General features: G+C 41.6%; 1 protein-coding gene and 1 long non-coding RNA gene across 6 annotated transcripts in view; both read left to right on the plus strand.

Moving 5' to 3' along the window:
* LOC109888117 (uncharacterized) overlaps nt 1-16,689 on the plus strand; it is a 44,189-nt gene that overhangs the window by 10,858 nt on the left and 16,642 nt on the right. The gene's annotated exons all lie outside the window — the stretch shown is intronic.
* LOC109892728 (uncharacterized) lies at nt 177-11,015 on the plus strand. 2 transcript variants are annotated; one of them, XR_002255678.2, is made up of 7 exons: nt 177-636; nt 980-1,006; nt 1,327-1,508; nt 2,230-2,283; nt 2,517-2,910; nt 10,207-10,263; nt 10,535-11,015. It is a non-coding gene; the product is annotated as an uncharacterized LOC109892728 (long non-coding RNA). The 2 variants fall into 2 exon arrangements; XR_004211345.1 differs by having other exon boundaries at nt 177-1,006.

The following is a 16,689-nucleotide window of genomic DNA, read 5'->3' on the forward strand; positions in this document are numbered from 1 at the left end:
AAGGTGCTAATACAAAGTATTGACTCAGTGATGTAAAGACTTATCTAAATGAAATATTTCTGTATTTCATTTTCAAAAATGTAGCAACAAATTACAAAAAACATGTTTTCAATTTGTATTGTGTATTGTATTGTGTGTAGATTGGTGAGATTGTTTATTTATTTAGTACATTTTGAATTCAGGCTGTAACACAACATAATGTGTGATAAGTCAAGGGGTTTGAGTACTTTATGAAAATACCCTCAAATTAAGGGGAAATTCTGTACTGTCGCCTTATATAAAACATTCTATCTTAAATCTAAAATACTGGAGTATAGAGCCATACATATTTTTTGGGCTTCACTGTCCAAATGCATATGGAGGGGAGTGTATGACCGATAAATGATTCTGATTGTTCAGATACCCTTACCCCTGCAACATTAGCTCACACTTGCTGTATGAGACTGTTGTTTAGGTTTCTGCTCTCTGTGGTTTTGCTGTGCACAAGCTCCACATTTACGTCTCTATTCAAACAATCCTCTGACTCAGTCACACACCTTACTGTGAAGTCAGACTAACAGTATGTAGCTGACTGACAAATGGCATTGTTCATCCCTGATATGGCTGGTCATCTGTTCTTGGTCATCCTCCTTTTTGGTGAGTTATTTCTACATTTCTACAGTTTCATCATCTGTTTGTGCTACAGGATATTCCTCTTCTTCTCTCCCCTCTTTTTGTCTTTTAATTGAGGAACTCTTGATATTTCTGAATCTCATGGCTATGATGAGTGTCTTGTATCTTATTCCATTAATCATCTTATTTATTTCTCTCTATCATTATTTTACAATTTGTTCAGATAAGAATGACCACTGCTTGATCCCCATTAATGCATTACAGTAGATTACGCTACTTTACCAACTTGTGTGAAGTGTTCAGGTGTCTCCTGTTAAAACATACTTTTTGAATGGCAGATGATGATAATCTATTTTATCATTTCTAGATACGTTCCAATCCATCAAAGCCCAAGGTCAGTATCATTATTATGAGTTTTTAGTTACCCAGTAAAAATATAATAATAATCATGGTATGAGATGTTTTTTCACAGTAGAGACTCACTATCCATCGATGCACAGTCATCCTGCGCCTATCACTATTCTTGGTAAAATAGTATTATTATTATGAATACACTGATCTGATTGGCTCACTGTAATCAGATTGGAATATGTAATGTCATGCTAACATATACAGACTATTTAGTTCTTACTCTTTTCGTTATCTGGTACAGAAAGAGGTGTGTATTCTCATTAACCTACAGTATGGACAGTTATTGATGTGTTCTCCTCACAGGTAAACTGCAGAAACCAGACATTAGTGTCAATGACGAATCATCTCATGACATCACTATTGCCTGTGTACTTCCTGAGTCTGTCAGTGATGGTCATAGTTGTAACCTGTACACTGGAGACAAGCCAGAGTGAGCTCAGGACCAAACTCTCTCTCACCACGCAGTGATCGATACAGTTTTGCAGGTGAGTCATTATCTATACAGTAAGAATCTATCAGTGCTGCAGGTCTTCATGATCTGACTACGCTTTGATTAGTTTAATATGACTATATTAATTCTGACACCCTCCCCCACTAACTCAATCACTCACTAATTGTTGCTCGCTCCTTGGAGCATAGCACTTTGACATATGGATCTCCACACTGTCTTAATCTGGGCCAGATCCCAGGCTGATCTGGTGTTGAGTCCCAGGATGAGAAGTTTAATTTCTTTGTTGAACTGGTTCAGCGTTTAGATTGTATCTATGCACTGTTGTGCTTCAGCTGTTAGATACATGGTGACCTTATTCTAGGAAGCTGATAACAACAATCAACACCTTATCTGTCCTGATCATTATCATCACCTTATGAACTGGTCTTATCATCTCTATAATGAGGAGAAATATAATCTACCAGGGCAGGAAGCAATCTGTCCGTAGTGATTTTATAGTCCTACTTTTCCCACTTTGAAAAGACAAGTCATGAAGGTATTTCAAAAGGACAACAACCACCTGAATAAAATACTAGATCTACTTTGCCTCCCTGCACGACAGTGAGTCCTACAGAAGGTGTGTTGGGCCTCTAAATGACCATCTCTGTAAATACCAATTATACAGTCAATGGTTTAGATTACAGGCCTGTAAAATTAAGTGAACAACATTTTAATGTAACACCTTATTCTTGTGTAATCATATTGCTTCCCTCTAGTTTCGACTGTTACTTCTACTTCGACCCGAGACACCACGGTGACACCAACTACCAGTAAGTAGATCCACTAATTTTAACTTACATGTATATTTTTGATTACAATAATTCACTAAAGCTCCATCCGATTTATGAATTGACCCATGCTTGTAATTTCAGTCCAGATTTGTGTACTTTTAGTCCATCTGATTTGTAGAAAATGTGTAGTATACTTCTCTCTTTCTGCTTATTGAATGACCTTAGATACTAAATTAATTTACATTTGTTCTTGTGTAATCTCCTCTCACCAGGTTTGACCTCTCCTTTGACCCCCAGCACGGCAGTGAATCCTACATCAGGTGTATTGGTCATCTTTCTCTAGTTAGCAGATAGGACCTAAACAAATAGACTAGCTTTATTGAACCTAGGTTTTTATGCACAAATTTCCCCTGATTAAAAAAACATTGATATTTCACTAATTAAATCAACCCATTTAGATACCTTTATTATTGTATAATCAGATCCAATGACTTTGCTTTGCACCGGGTTTGACTTCTAGTTCTACTTTGACAACTGACACCCCTAAGAGTCCACATGATTTTAGTTTAGTAGCGTAATAAGTTGTGTTGTGTGTTAACTGTTATTAAACAGTCTCTCTCTCTTGCATGTGCCCAGGAGGTCAAAGCTCCACAGAAAGCGTTCTGGGTAAGCATCCATCTCTACCTGACTACCTGTCTTTTCTCAGACAAATTTACAAGTTTACAATAAAACATATTCTATATTATTCTCAGAAAATAAAATGTTGTCCCCCAACTCCCTTACCATGTAGGTCCATTGCTTGTTCAAGAGGTGCTGATATCTGATCGTTTTGGTTAATACATCCCATACCTCAATTGTATTTACCCGAGCTTTGTTTATCATGGCCGCTGATCGCTCTATACGAACAATATCTTGAAAATATGATAACCATGTTTGAGGCAAGAGGATTGTAGGGGTAATCCACTAAGGATAACCTTTTTTGCTGCTGTTAACTCACAGTTCAGGTTGTGCCCCAATCTCTGCATTTCACAGTTCCATACTAGAGTGAAACCCAATGTAGAGCATTTAACAGACAGCAGGCAATCATAAGTGGCAGAGACCATTCTAGAAGTTAATGAAGGGAATAACCATGTAAGCATTATTTGGGATGTTAACGGGGCATCCCATGGTACACCATAAACTTTTAAGGTTCTGGGTTTTAACAATAATATGCCAAATTATGAAATTGTGAATCTTTCTACTGACTGAGTTGTGTTGTACTCTAACAGAAATAACAAATACCTTTCTATTTGTGTAATCAGGGTTCCTAACCAATTGTGCTATTCTGGGTGTTTTTTGTGACCTGTTTTTTACGTAATGTTTCTGCCACTGTCTCTTATGACCGAAATGAGCTTCTGGACATCAGATTTTTTTTTTATGAATTGAAGGAGAAAGATTTACGTCATTTCACGGACCATGCCCAAAGCCCCGTCATTCGCATGAAGAGGAGACGACCGATACAGGGGCCGCAGATCCTGATGCTTGGTGAGAATTCGTCTGCAAGTGGATAATCCTGCTTTACCATCCTTATCTTATGCTTCACCGAGTCATGGCTGAACGAGGACATGGATCATATACAGTTGGCTGGGTTTTCCGTGAATCGGCAAGACAGAACAATAAACCTCCAGTAAGATGGTGGTCGGTGTCTATTTGTCAATAACAACTGGTGCGCAATCTCTAATATTAAGGAAGTCTAGAGGTTTTGCTCGCCTGATGTAGATTATCTCATGACAAGCTGTAGACCACACTATTTACCAAGAGAGATCATCTATATTTTTCGTAGCTGTCTATTTACCACCACAAACCGATGCAGGCATTAAGACAGCACTCAACGAGCTGTATAAGGCCATAAGCAAACAAGAGAATGCTAATCAAGAAGTGGCGCTCCTAGTGGCTGGGGACTTTTCCCATTTCTACCAGCATGTCAAATGTGCAACCAGAGGAAAAAAATCTCTAGACCACCTTTATTCCACACACAGAGATGTGAACAAATCACTTCCTCGCCCTCCATTTGGCAAATCTGACCATTATTCTATCCTCCTGATTCCTGCTAACAAGCAAAACAAATAACTCAATCAGGACTTACCAGTGACTCGCTCCATACGGAAGTGGTCAGATGACACGCATACTAAGCTACAGGACTGTTTTTCTAGCACAGACTGGAATATGCTTTGGGATTCATCTGATGGCATTGTGGAGTATACCACATCAATCACCGACTTCATCTGATTGTACATATGCCAACCAGAAGCCATGGATTACAGGCAACATCCGCACTGAGCAAAAAGCTAGAGCTTGCCGCTTTCAAGGAGCGGGACACTAATCCGGATGCTTATAAGAAATCCCGCTATGCCCTCCGACGAACCACCAAACAGGCAAAGCATTAATACAGGGCTAAGATTGAATCCAACTACACTGGCTCTGATGCTCATCGGAAAAGGCAGGCTTGCGAACTACTACGGATTACAAAGGGAAATCCGACTGTGAGCTGCCCAGTGACGAAAGCCTACCAAACGAGCTAAATCCCTTCTATTTTTTTATATATTTTTTTATTTTACCTTTATTTAACCAGGCAAGTCAGTTAAGAACACATTCTTATTTTCAATGACGGCCTGGGAACAGTGGGTTAACTGCCTGTTCAGGGGCAGAACGACAGATTTGTACCTTGTCAGCTCGGGGGTTTGAAATCACAACCTTCCGGTTACTAGTCCAACGCTCTAACCACTAGGCTACACTGCCGCACCTTGCTTCAAGGCAAGCAACACTGAACCATGTATGAGATCGCCAGCTGTTTCGGACAACTGTGAGATCACGCTCTCCGTAGCTGATGTGAGTAAGACCTTTAAACAGGTCAACATTCACAAGGCTGCAGGGCCACACGGATTTCCAGGAGGCATATTGAGAACATGCACTGACCAACTGGCAAGTGTCTTCACTGACATTTTCAACCTCTCCCTGACCGAGTCTGTAATAACGACATGTTCAAGCAGACCACCCTGTGCCCAAGAATGCCAAGGTAATCTGCTAAATCAAATCAAATCAAGTCAAATGTATTTATGTAGCTCTTCGTACATCAGCTGATATCTCAAAGTGCTGTACAGAAATGACTACTGGCCCATAGCACTCACATCGGTAGCCATGACGTGCTTTCAAAAGCTGGTCATGGCTCACATCAACACCATCATCCCACCGTCTCCACACTGCATTTTCCCACTTGGACAATAGGAACACCTACGTGAGAATGCTGTTTGTTGACTACAGCTCAGCGTTCAACACCATAGTTCCCCTTAAAGCTCATCACTAAGCTAAGTACCCAGAGCTTAAAATCCTCCCTCTGCAACTGGATCCTGGACTTCCTGACGAGCCGCCCCCAGGTTGTAAGGGTAGGCAACAAAAGAATCTCCCTCATTGATCCTCAACACAGGGGGAAGTCAAAGGTGCGTGTTGAGTCCCCTCATGTACTACCTGTTCACCCACGTCTGCGTGGTCATGCACGTCTCCAACACCATCATGAAGTTTGAAGACGACACAATGGTGGTAGGCCTGATCACTGACAAAGATGAGACAGCCTATAGGGAGGAGGTCAGAGACCTGGCAGTGTGATGCCAAGACAACAAGCGCTTCCTCAGCACAACCCCCCCCCCCCCCCCCCCCCCCCCCCATTCACATCAACGGGGCTGTAGTTCGAGAGCTTCAACTTCCTTGGTGTCCACATCACTAACAAACTATCATGGTCCAAACACAGCAAGACAGTCGTGAAGAAGGCATGATGCCTATCCCCTCTCAGGAGACCGAAAAGATTTGGCATGGGTCCTCAGATCCTCAAAAAGTTATACAGCTGCACCATAGAGAGCATTGACTGATTGATCACCGCTTGGTTTGGCAACTTCTCGGCATCCGACCGCAGAGGTTAGTGTGTACGGCCCAGTACATCATTTGGGACAAGCTTCCTGCCATCCAGGACATCTATACCAGGTGGGGCCAGAGGAAGGCCCTTAAAATTGTCAAAGACTCCAGCCACCCAAGTCATGAACTGTTCTCTTTGCTACTGCATGGCAAGTGGTACTGGATTGCCAAGTCCAGGTCCAAATGGCTCCTTCACAGCTTCTACCCCCAAGCTATAAGACTGCTGAAGAGTTAATGAAATGGCTAACCAGACTATTTGCATTGACCTCCTTTTTTATTCTGCTGCTACACTTTGTTTATTACCTATACACAGTCACTTTACACCTTCCTACATACAGTGCCTTGTGAAAGTATTCGGCCCCCTTGAACTTTGCGACCTTTTGCCACATTTCAGGCTTCAAACATAAAGATATAAAACTGTATTTTTTGTGAAGAATCAACAACAAGTGGGACACAATCATGAAGTGGAACGACATTTATTGGATATTTCAAACTTTTTTAACAAATCAAAAACTGAAAAATTGGACGTGCAAATGATTCAGCCCCTTTACTTTCAGTGCAGCAAACTCTCTCCAGAAGTTCAGTGAGGATCTCTGAATGATCCAATGTTGACCTAAATGACTAATGATGATAAATACAATCCACTTGTGTGTAATCAAGTCTCCGTATAAATGCACCTGCACTGTGATAGTCTCAGAGGTCCGTTAAAAGCGCAGAGAGCATCATGAAGAACAAGGAACACACCAGGCAGGTCCAAGATACTGTTGTGAAGAAGTTTAAAGCCGTATTTGGATACAAAAATATTTCCCAAGCTTTAAACATCCCAAGGAGCACTGTGCAAGCGATAATATTGAAATGGAAGGAGTATCAGACCACTGCAAATCTACCAAGACCTGGCCGTCCCTCTAAACTTTCAGCTCATACAAGGAGAAGACTGATCAGAGATGCAGCCAAGAGGCCCATGATCACTCTGGATGAACTGCAGAGATCTACAGCTGAGGTGGGAGACTCTGTCCATAGGACAACAATCAGTCGTATATTGCACAAATCTGGCCTTTATGGAAGAGTGGCAAGAACAAAGCCATTTCTTAAAGATATCCATAAAAAGTGTCATTTAAAGTTTGCCACAAGCCACCTGGGAGACACACCAAACATGTGGAAGAAGGTGCTCTGGTCAGATGAAACCAAAATTGAACTTTTTGGCAACAATGCAAAACGTTATGTTTGGCGTAAAAGCAACACAGCTCATCACCCTGAACACCCTATCCCCACTGTCAAACATGGTGGTGGCAGCATCATGGTTTGGGCCTGCTTTTCTTCAGCAGGGACAGGGAAGATGGTTAAAATTGATGGGAAGATGGATGGAGCCAAATACAGGACCATTCTGGAAGAAAACCTGATGGAGTCTGCAAAAGACCTGAGACTGGGACGGAGATTTGTCTTCCAACAAGACAATGATCCAAAACATAAAGCAAAATCTACAATGGAATGGTTCAAAAATAAACATATCCAGGTGTTAGAATGGCCAAGTCAAAGTCCAGACCTGAATCCAATCGAGAATCTGTGGAAAGAACTGAAAACTGCTGTTCACAAATGCTCTCCATCCAACCTCACTGAGCTCGAGCTGTTTTGCATGGAGGAATGGGAAAAAATGTCAGTCTCTCGATGTGCAAAACTGATAGAGACATACCCCAAGCGACTTACAGCTGTAATCGCAGCAAAAGGTGGCGCTACAAAGTATTAACTTAAGGGGGCTGAATAATTTTGCACGCCCAATTTTTCAGTTTGTGATTTGTTAAAAAAGTTTGAAATATCCAATAAATGTCGTTCCACTTCATGATTGTGTCCCACTTGTTGTTGATTCTTAAAAAAAAATACAGTCTTATATCTTTATGTTTGAAGCCTGAAATGTGGCAAAAGGTCGCAAGGTTCAAGGGGGCCGAATACTTTCGCAAGGCACTGTATACATATTGTAAGGTCCTGGGTGTCGTGAGGGTGAAATCAGGCGCAGGAAAGCAGAGTTCAATAAAGTGCTACTTTAATGCACACACGGTGAACTACGTTCAACCCATTTACGGGTGCTCAAACCAAATGCCCCAGACACAGAGAAACGAAAACAGTCTAGCACTAAATACACGAACATGTACATCTAATGCAAACACCAGGGTAACAATAATCAATCCCGCACAAAGAACCAGGCGGGCCGGCTGACTAATAAAGCCTCACTAATTATAACCAACTCAAAACAGGTGTACTCAATAAACACATAAGGAGCGTCAGAAAATAATCAGTGGCAGCTAGTACCGCCGAGCCCCACCCGAACGGGAAGGGGAGCCACCTTCGGTCAGAGTCGTGACACATATTACCTGAATTTCCTCCTTTATATGGCCTTGCTATTGTTATTTTATTGTGTTGCTTTTTTAAAAGTTTAAAAAATAATAATTATTGAATTATTTATTAAAAAAATGTAACAAAGGTAGCAAATATTTTCTTACATTTAAAAAAAATGCATTGTTGATAGTAAGTGTTTCATGGTAAGGTTGTATTGTAACACCTGTTGTATTCGGCGCATGTGCATATAACGATGGTCATTTTGGCCAAACAGTTCAATGTTTCTTTCATCAGACCAGAGGATATTTCTCCAAAAAGTATGATCTTTGTCCCCATGTGCAGTTGCAAACCATAGTCTGGCTTTTTTATGGCGTTATTGGAGCAATGGCTTCTTCCTTGCTGAGCTGATATGTCGATATAGGACTCATTTTACTGTGGATATAGATACTTTTGTACCTGTTTCCTCCATCATCTTCACAAGGTCCTTTGCTGCTGTTCTGGGATTGATTTGCACTTTTCTCACCAAAGTACGTTCATCTCCAGGAGACCGAATGTGTCTCCTTCCTGAGCGGTATGACGGCTGCGTGGTCCCATGGTGTTTATACTTGCGTACTATTATTTGTACAGATGAACGTGGTACCTTCAGGGGTTTGGAAATTGCTCCCAAGGATGAACCAGACTTGTGAAGGTCTACAATTTTTGGGGGGGTCTTGGCTGATTTCTTTTGATTTTCCCATGTCAAGCAAAGAGGCACTGAGTTCGAAGGTAGTCCTTGAAATACATCCACAGGTACACCGCCAATTGACTCAGATGATGTCAATTAGCTTATCAGAAGCTTCTAAAGCCATTGCATAATTTTCTGGAATTTTCCAAACTGTTTAAAGGCGCAGTCAACTTAGTGTATGTAAACTTCTGACCCACTTGAAATGTGATACAGTTAATTATAAGTGAAATAATCTGTCTGTGAACAATTTTTGGAAAAGTAGATGGATGCCCTTACCGACTTGCCAAAACTATAGTTTGTTAACAAGACATTTGTGGAGTGGTTGAAAAACAAGTTTTAATGACTCCAACATACAGTTGAAGTCAGAAGTATGTAAACAGAAGTATGTAAACTTCTGACTACAACTGTATGCATAGTCACATACACCTTCTTACATACACATTTTACCTGAGTTACCTCCAGTATATAGCCTCGCTATTGTTATTTTATTGTTACTTATTTAAATGTTTTTTTATTTGTTTATTTAGAGTTTTTTAGCAAATATTTTCTTACTTTCAGCAATGCAGTGTTTTAAAGGTAAGTGTTTCATGGTAAGGTTGTTGTCACGAGTCCGACCGAGGGTGGTTTCCCTTCCCGGTCGGGTGGCGCTCGGCGGTCATCGTCACCGGCCTATTAGCTGCCACTTATTGTCTTATTGTCAGACCCAGGTCTTTGTATGAATTTTTTTAATCACAAATGTGCCTAATTTCTAGAAGTGAGGTTGATATTGAATTGATTAAAACATCCCATTAAGATACCTTATTGTATAACCAGATCCAATGACTTTGCTTTGCGCTATATTTGACTGTTAGTCCTACTTTGACAACTGACACACCAAAGAGTCCAACTGAAATTTTTGTTTATTGGTGTAGCTTAAGTTGTAATGTGTGTTAACAAACTGTCTCTATCTTGCATGTGCACAGGAGGTCAAAGCTCCACAGACAGCATTGTGAATTCAAACAGTCAAAAAATAGTTTGGGGTAAGTGTCCTTATTTAGTAATTCCACAGCAAAAATGCACTTGTCTTTTTCTGCTAGCTCTGACTTTGCTGATAACTACTTTGTTGAGGGAAAATTTTCTTGTTGTGATTGTGATATGTTGTTGCCTCACCAAGCTATCTTCAGATTAATGCACATAAGTCGCTCTGGATAAGAGCCTCTGCTAAATTACTTGTCACGGAAATTACCATCAGGGACACCTGAAGTCAATATTAAATGAATAATTCTGGGGAGTTTCTCCCATTCTTTCCAGAACATCTCATGCTCTGTTAGGCTGGATGTGGAGCGTCGCTGCACAGCTATTATCAGATCTCTCCAGAGATGTTTGATCGGGTTCAAGTCCGGGTTCTGGCTGGGCCGCTCAAGGACATTCAGAGACTTGTCCCAAAGCCACTCCTGCCCTGTCTTGGCTGTGTGCTTAAGGTCCTTATCCTAGTGGAAGGTAAACCATCGCCCCAGTCTGAGGTCCTGAGTACTCTGGAGGAGGTTTTCGCCAATAATCTCTCTGTACTTTGCTCTGTTCATCTTTCCCTCGATCCTGACTAGTGTCCCAGTCCCTGTTGCTGAAAAACATCCCCACGGCATGATGTTGCCACCACCATGCTTCACCATAGGTATTGTGCAAGGTCTCCTCCAGACGTGATTCTTGGCATTCATGCCAAAGACTTCAATCTTGGGTTCATCAGACCAGAGAGTCTTGTTTCTCGTGGTCTGAGAGTCCTTTAGGTGCTGTCTTTTTGGCAAACTCTAAGCTGGCTGTCATGTGCCTTTTACTGAGCAGTGGCTTCTGTCTAGCTACTCTACCATAAAGGCCTAATTGGTGGAGTGCTGCAAAGATGGTTGTCTGTCTGGATGGTTCTCCCATCTCCACAGAGGAACTCTGGTGCTCTGTCAGAGTGACCATCAGGTACTTGGTCACCTCTCGGACCAAGGCCCTTTTCCCCTGATTTTCCCAGAGACAGATAATGCTTAGTCCTGGACTAAAAATATTATTCAAAGGACAATTTATAGATTATGTGTACTGTGGTTTGGTTCTACTGCGAGGGAGGCAAATTGGCCTGCATTCTCCTGCAGCAGTCACACAGTCTACAGATCACATACCAACCAGTAAGTGTGTGCTGCCACGTATCCACACCTGCAATCAGGTGCACGAGTGCACACATGCACACGCACCCACACACACACACCACAGTAGGGTGGAAAGTTAGACGAGACTCTTGCCACATCCTGTCCTTCTGAAACTTCAGCCCATCACATTTCAGAGACTAGTTGTGTTGAGGAGATTGACAGAAGTACTGTTGAACCAAACCTCAGATACATCTAACTGAAACTATTCAACCACTTTACCTGACAATTTTAGCAAGATATAAAAAAAAACTCAACTAAATTCATACCCCAAAATCACCATTCTGAGAAATGTATTCATGCTTCTGACCATTACAACAAGCACCACTTGTCATGTTATATTTCCATGGAAATGTTCAGTGTTGTAGTTTACTGCTTATGTATCTGCACCTCTATCTTATTAAGATAATAACTACAGTAGATAGGAAAAATATTGCCTCTAATGCACAATGTGGAGAGTCATATGAAGACACAGCAAGACTGTTTCTTGTTTCTTACTTTTGGATGTTGGCAATATATACTGTAGTTGTACATGAAACCTGCTTTTTATTGTGCAGTGTAGTTAAAAAGAAATCCTGAATAAAATATAGTTATTTCCTCTGACAGATAAGCAAGTGGTTTTGGCTCATGTTAGGAGCAGGAGATATTTACCTCTAATCACACCAGTTGATGGACTTTCTTTGTGGTTTCCTGTGAGTAGGCTCCTCGTCTTCCTCTCTATTAATAGAATTCTCTCAGTCACAGACACAGTACTTATTATGTAGTTTGTGATAGTCTGTTTCTCTGAAACATTGCATTATTCACCCCTGATCTGGCTCGTTATCTGTTTTTGATCATCCTCCTTTGCTGTGAGTTATTCCTCTGATCCAACTCTTGCACTAGTATATATACACTGTGTACAGATATATCGTTGGTATTGAGTCAAATGAATTCTGGGGAGATCATTTGAGATGTGGTGATCTGTTGCCTTACTATTAGTTAATATTATATTCATGTTGAATATGACCTCTGACATGACCGTTGACCCTTAAACAGCAGTTACTGCCTTCTTCCTTGGCATGATATGTTGCAAATGGCAGGGTAATACCAAAGCAAAGAGCAGTGTCTGCCATTTTCATTTGTTAGTTTACTATTCTTCTCATGTATATTATTAATTAAAGAGCAGTGTAATTCCTGACAGTGAAGCAGAGATCAAACTGCATTCTTTGTGTGTCTTCCACTAAGATACCAGTTGCATTTGCATGGAAATGTTGGTTCTGCGTCAGTCACATTACATACTGTGTTTTACAACTAGCCCATGTCTTGTTATAAGAATACATGTGAAAAGCAGCACTGCAATTGTTTGAATTACATTAAATGATTACCTATCTTGTAATATATAATGATGCATTGGAACATGGTAGAAGAATGCCATAGGGTAATACTAATTATAACAAATTACCATGAGATTGCAAAGTAAATGATTTGTATACACTACCGGTGTAGTGTAACACCTACTCATTTAAGGGTTTTTCTTTATTTTTACTATTTTCTACATTGTAGAATAATAGTGAAAGCATCAAAACTATGAAATAACACATATGGAATCATGTAGTAACCAAGAAAGTGTTAATCAAATCAAAATATATTTTATATTTGAGATTCTTCAAATAGCCACCCTTTGCCTTGATGACAGCTTTGCACACTCTTGGCATTATGTCAACCAGCTTCACCTGGAATGCTTTTCTAACAGTCTTGAAGGAGTTCCCACATATGCTGAGCACTTGTTGGCTGCTTTTCCTTCACTCTGTGGTCTGACTCATCATTGGTTAGAGCGTTGGGCCAGTAATCGAAAGGTTGCTAGATCAAATCCCCGATCTGACAAGGTAAAAATCTGTTGTTCTGCCCCTGAACAAGGCAGTTAACCCACTGTTCCTAGGCTGTCATTGTAAATAAGAAATTGTTATTAACTGATTTGCCTAGTTAAATAAAGGTCAAATAAAACATTAAAATAAATAATGTCAAAGTGGAATAATGTCAACAACAAAAGTGTGAATGAGTATTCAACACCTTTGTTATGGAAATCCAAAATAAGTAAAATTTTGCTAAACAAGTCTCATAATACTTTGCATGGACTCCCTCTGTGTGCAATAATAGTGTTTAACATGATTTTAATGACTATCTGATCTCTGTACCCCACACATGCAATTATCTGAAAAGTCGGTCAGTCGCGTTGTGAATTTCAAACACATATTCGAACAACAATACCAGGGAGGTTGTCTAATGCCTCACAAAGAAGGACACTTATTGGTAAAATTACACAATTACACTTTGGATGGGGTGTCAATATAAACAGTCACAACAAATATACTGGAATCATTCCTAACTTAGTTGCTGGAGAGAAAGAAACCCGCTCAGAGATTTTACCATGAGGCCAATGGTGACTTTAAAACAGAGTTTAATGACGCGCAGCCACACCTTCTCCATGCTGCTCTTCGTCGTCCTCCTCGCCTTCCTGTGGAGGAACTGGGAGGTCATCTCGCAGTAACTGGGTTGCTTCCTGATGTCCCGAGTTGACCTACAGGGGTGGGGCTCTCTCAATGAGTGACGAAGGGAGGCGACGGCGGGGCTCACCGGAACAATGAGGGACAGAGGCGGGGCCTGGTGTGAGGGGCGGGGGACGACTGACTAACACACCCGTACTCTGCCTCTGATGCATGTGGTGGAGCCAGGCCAACACAGGGAGGGCTTAGCGGAAAGGAGGAGGATGATGAGGAGCCAGTGAAATTGTTTACACACGGAAGACATTTTCTTGCAAAAACATCCTGTAGCGGACTGCAATAGCATCGAATAGTCCCCGCGATATGCAACTGTTCAGGGAAGTCAGGAACCAATACACACAGTCAGTCAGGAAAGCAAAGGCTAGCTTTTTCAAACAGAATTTTGAGATCTAACTCCCAAAAGTTTTGAGACACTGTGAAGTCCATGGAGAACAAGAGCACCTCCTCCCAGCTGTCCACTGCACTGAGGCTAGGCGACAAGGTCACCACCGATAAATCCATGATAATCTAATTCATCAATAAAATTTCAATAAGCATTTCTCTACGGCTGGCCATGCTATCCTCCTGGCTACCCCAACCCCGGCCAACAGCTCCACATCCCTCGCAACTACTTGCCCGATCCTCCCCAGCTTCTCCTTCACCCAAATCCAGATCTCAGATGTTCTGAAAGAGCTGCAAAACCTGGACCCGTACAAATCAGCTGGGCTAGACAATCTGGACCCTCTCTTTCTAAAACTATCCACCGCCATTGTTGCAACCCCTATTACCAGTCTGTTCAACCTCTCTTTCGTTTCGTCCGAGATCCCTAAAGATTGGTAAGCTGTCGCGGTCATCCCCCTCTTCAAAGGCGATGACACTCTAGACCCAAACTGTTACAGACCTATATCCATCCTGCCCTGCCTTTCTAAAGTCTTTGAAAGCCAAGTTAATAAACAGATTACTGACCATTTCGAATTCCACCGTACCTTCTCCGCTATGCAATCCGGTTTCCGAGCTGGTCACGGGTTACCTCAGCCACGCTCAAGGTACTAAACAATATCATAACCGCCATCGATAAAAGACAGTTTTGTGCAGCCGTCTTCATCGACCGCGCCAAGGCTTTCGACTCTGTCAATCACTGTATTCTTATTGGTAGACTCAATAGCCTTGGTTTCTCAAATGAGTGCCTCGCCTGGTTCACCAACTACTTCGCAGATAGAGTACAGTGTGTAAAATGTTGTCCGGATGGCAGTGTCCATGGGGGTACCAAAGGGTTCAATTCTCGGGCCGACTCTTTTCTCTGTATATATCATCGATTTCTCTTGCTGCGGGTGATTCCCTGATCCGCCTCTACGCAGACGACACCATTCTGTATACATCTGGCCCTTCTTTGGACACTGTGTTAACTAACCTCCAAATGAGCTTCAATGCCATACAACACCCCTTCCGGGGCCTACAACTGCTCTTAAACGCTAGCAAAACCAAATGCATGCTTTTCAACCATTCGCTGCCTGCACTCGCCCGCCCGACTAGCATCACTACTCTAGACGGTTTTGACCTAGAATACGTGGACAACTACAAATACCTAGGTGTCTGGCTAGACTGTAAACTCTCCTTCCAGGCTCATATCAAACATCTCCCAATCCAAAATCAAATCTAGAATTGCCTTTCTATTTCACAACAAAGCCTCCTTCACTCACGCCACCAAACTTACCCTAGTAAAACTGACTATCCTACCAATCCTCGACTTTGGCGATGTCATCTACAAAATAGCTTCCAATACTCTACTCAGCAAATTGGATGCAGTCTATCACAGTGCCATCAGTTGTGTTACCAACTCACCTTATACCACCCACCACTGCGAACTGTATGCTCTAGTTGGCTGGCCCTTACTACATATTCGTCGCCAGACCCACTGGCTCCAGGTCATCTACAAGTCTATGCTAGGTAAAGCTCTGCCTTATCTCAGCTCACTGGTCACGATAACAACACCCACCCATAACACGTGCTCCAGCAGGTACATCTCATTGGTAATCCCCAAAGCCAACACCTACTTTGGCCGCCTTTCCTTCCAGTTCTCTGCTGCCAGTGACTGGAACGAATTGCAAAAATGGCGTAATCTGGAGACTTACATTTCCCTCACTAACTTTAAACATCAGCTATCTGAGCAGCTAACTGTTCGCTGCAGCTGTACATAGACCATCTGTAAATAGCCCACCCAATCTACCTACCTCATCCCCATATTGTTTTTATTTACCTTTATGCTCTTTTGCACACCAATATCATTAGTTACACACCATCATCTGCTCATCTATCACTCCAGTGGTAATCTGCTATATTGTAATTACACTGCTACTATGGCCTATTTATTGCCATACCTCCTCATGCCATTTGCGCACACTGTAAATAGACTTTCTTTTTTTCTATTGTGTTATTGACTGTACGCTTGTTTATTCCATGTGTAACTCTGTGTTGTTGTTTCTGTTGCACTGCTTTGCTTTATCTTGGCCAGGTCACAGTTGTAAATGAGAACTTCTTCTCAACTACCATACCTGGTTAAATAAAGGTGAAATAAAAAAATAAAAAATAAAAGATAGACCCCACATTCAATGGCGTTGCCTATGCTCTCTTCATGTGTATCCTTTTTCAAATCCAGGCCTTGAGGTCCACAGCATTAATGATTTATTCTTCTCCTTAGGGGTGGTTGAGTAAAAGCTGGTTAAACTTCCAGGGAATAAAGAACAAGGAGCACGAGCGGACAGCA

The sequence above is a fragment of the Oncorhynchus kisutch genome, linkage group LG1 (genome assembly GCF_002021735.2).
Source record: "Oncorhynchus kisutch isolate 150728-3 linkage group LG1, Okis_V2, whole genome shotgun sequence".
NCBI classification, from domain to species: domain Eukaryota; kingdom Metazoa; phylum Chordata; class Actinopteri; order Salmoniformes; family Salmonidae; genus Oncorhynchus; species Oncorhynchus kisutch.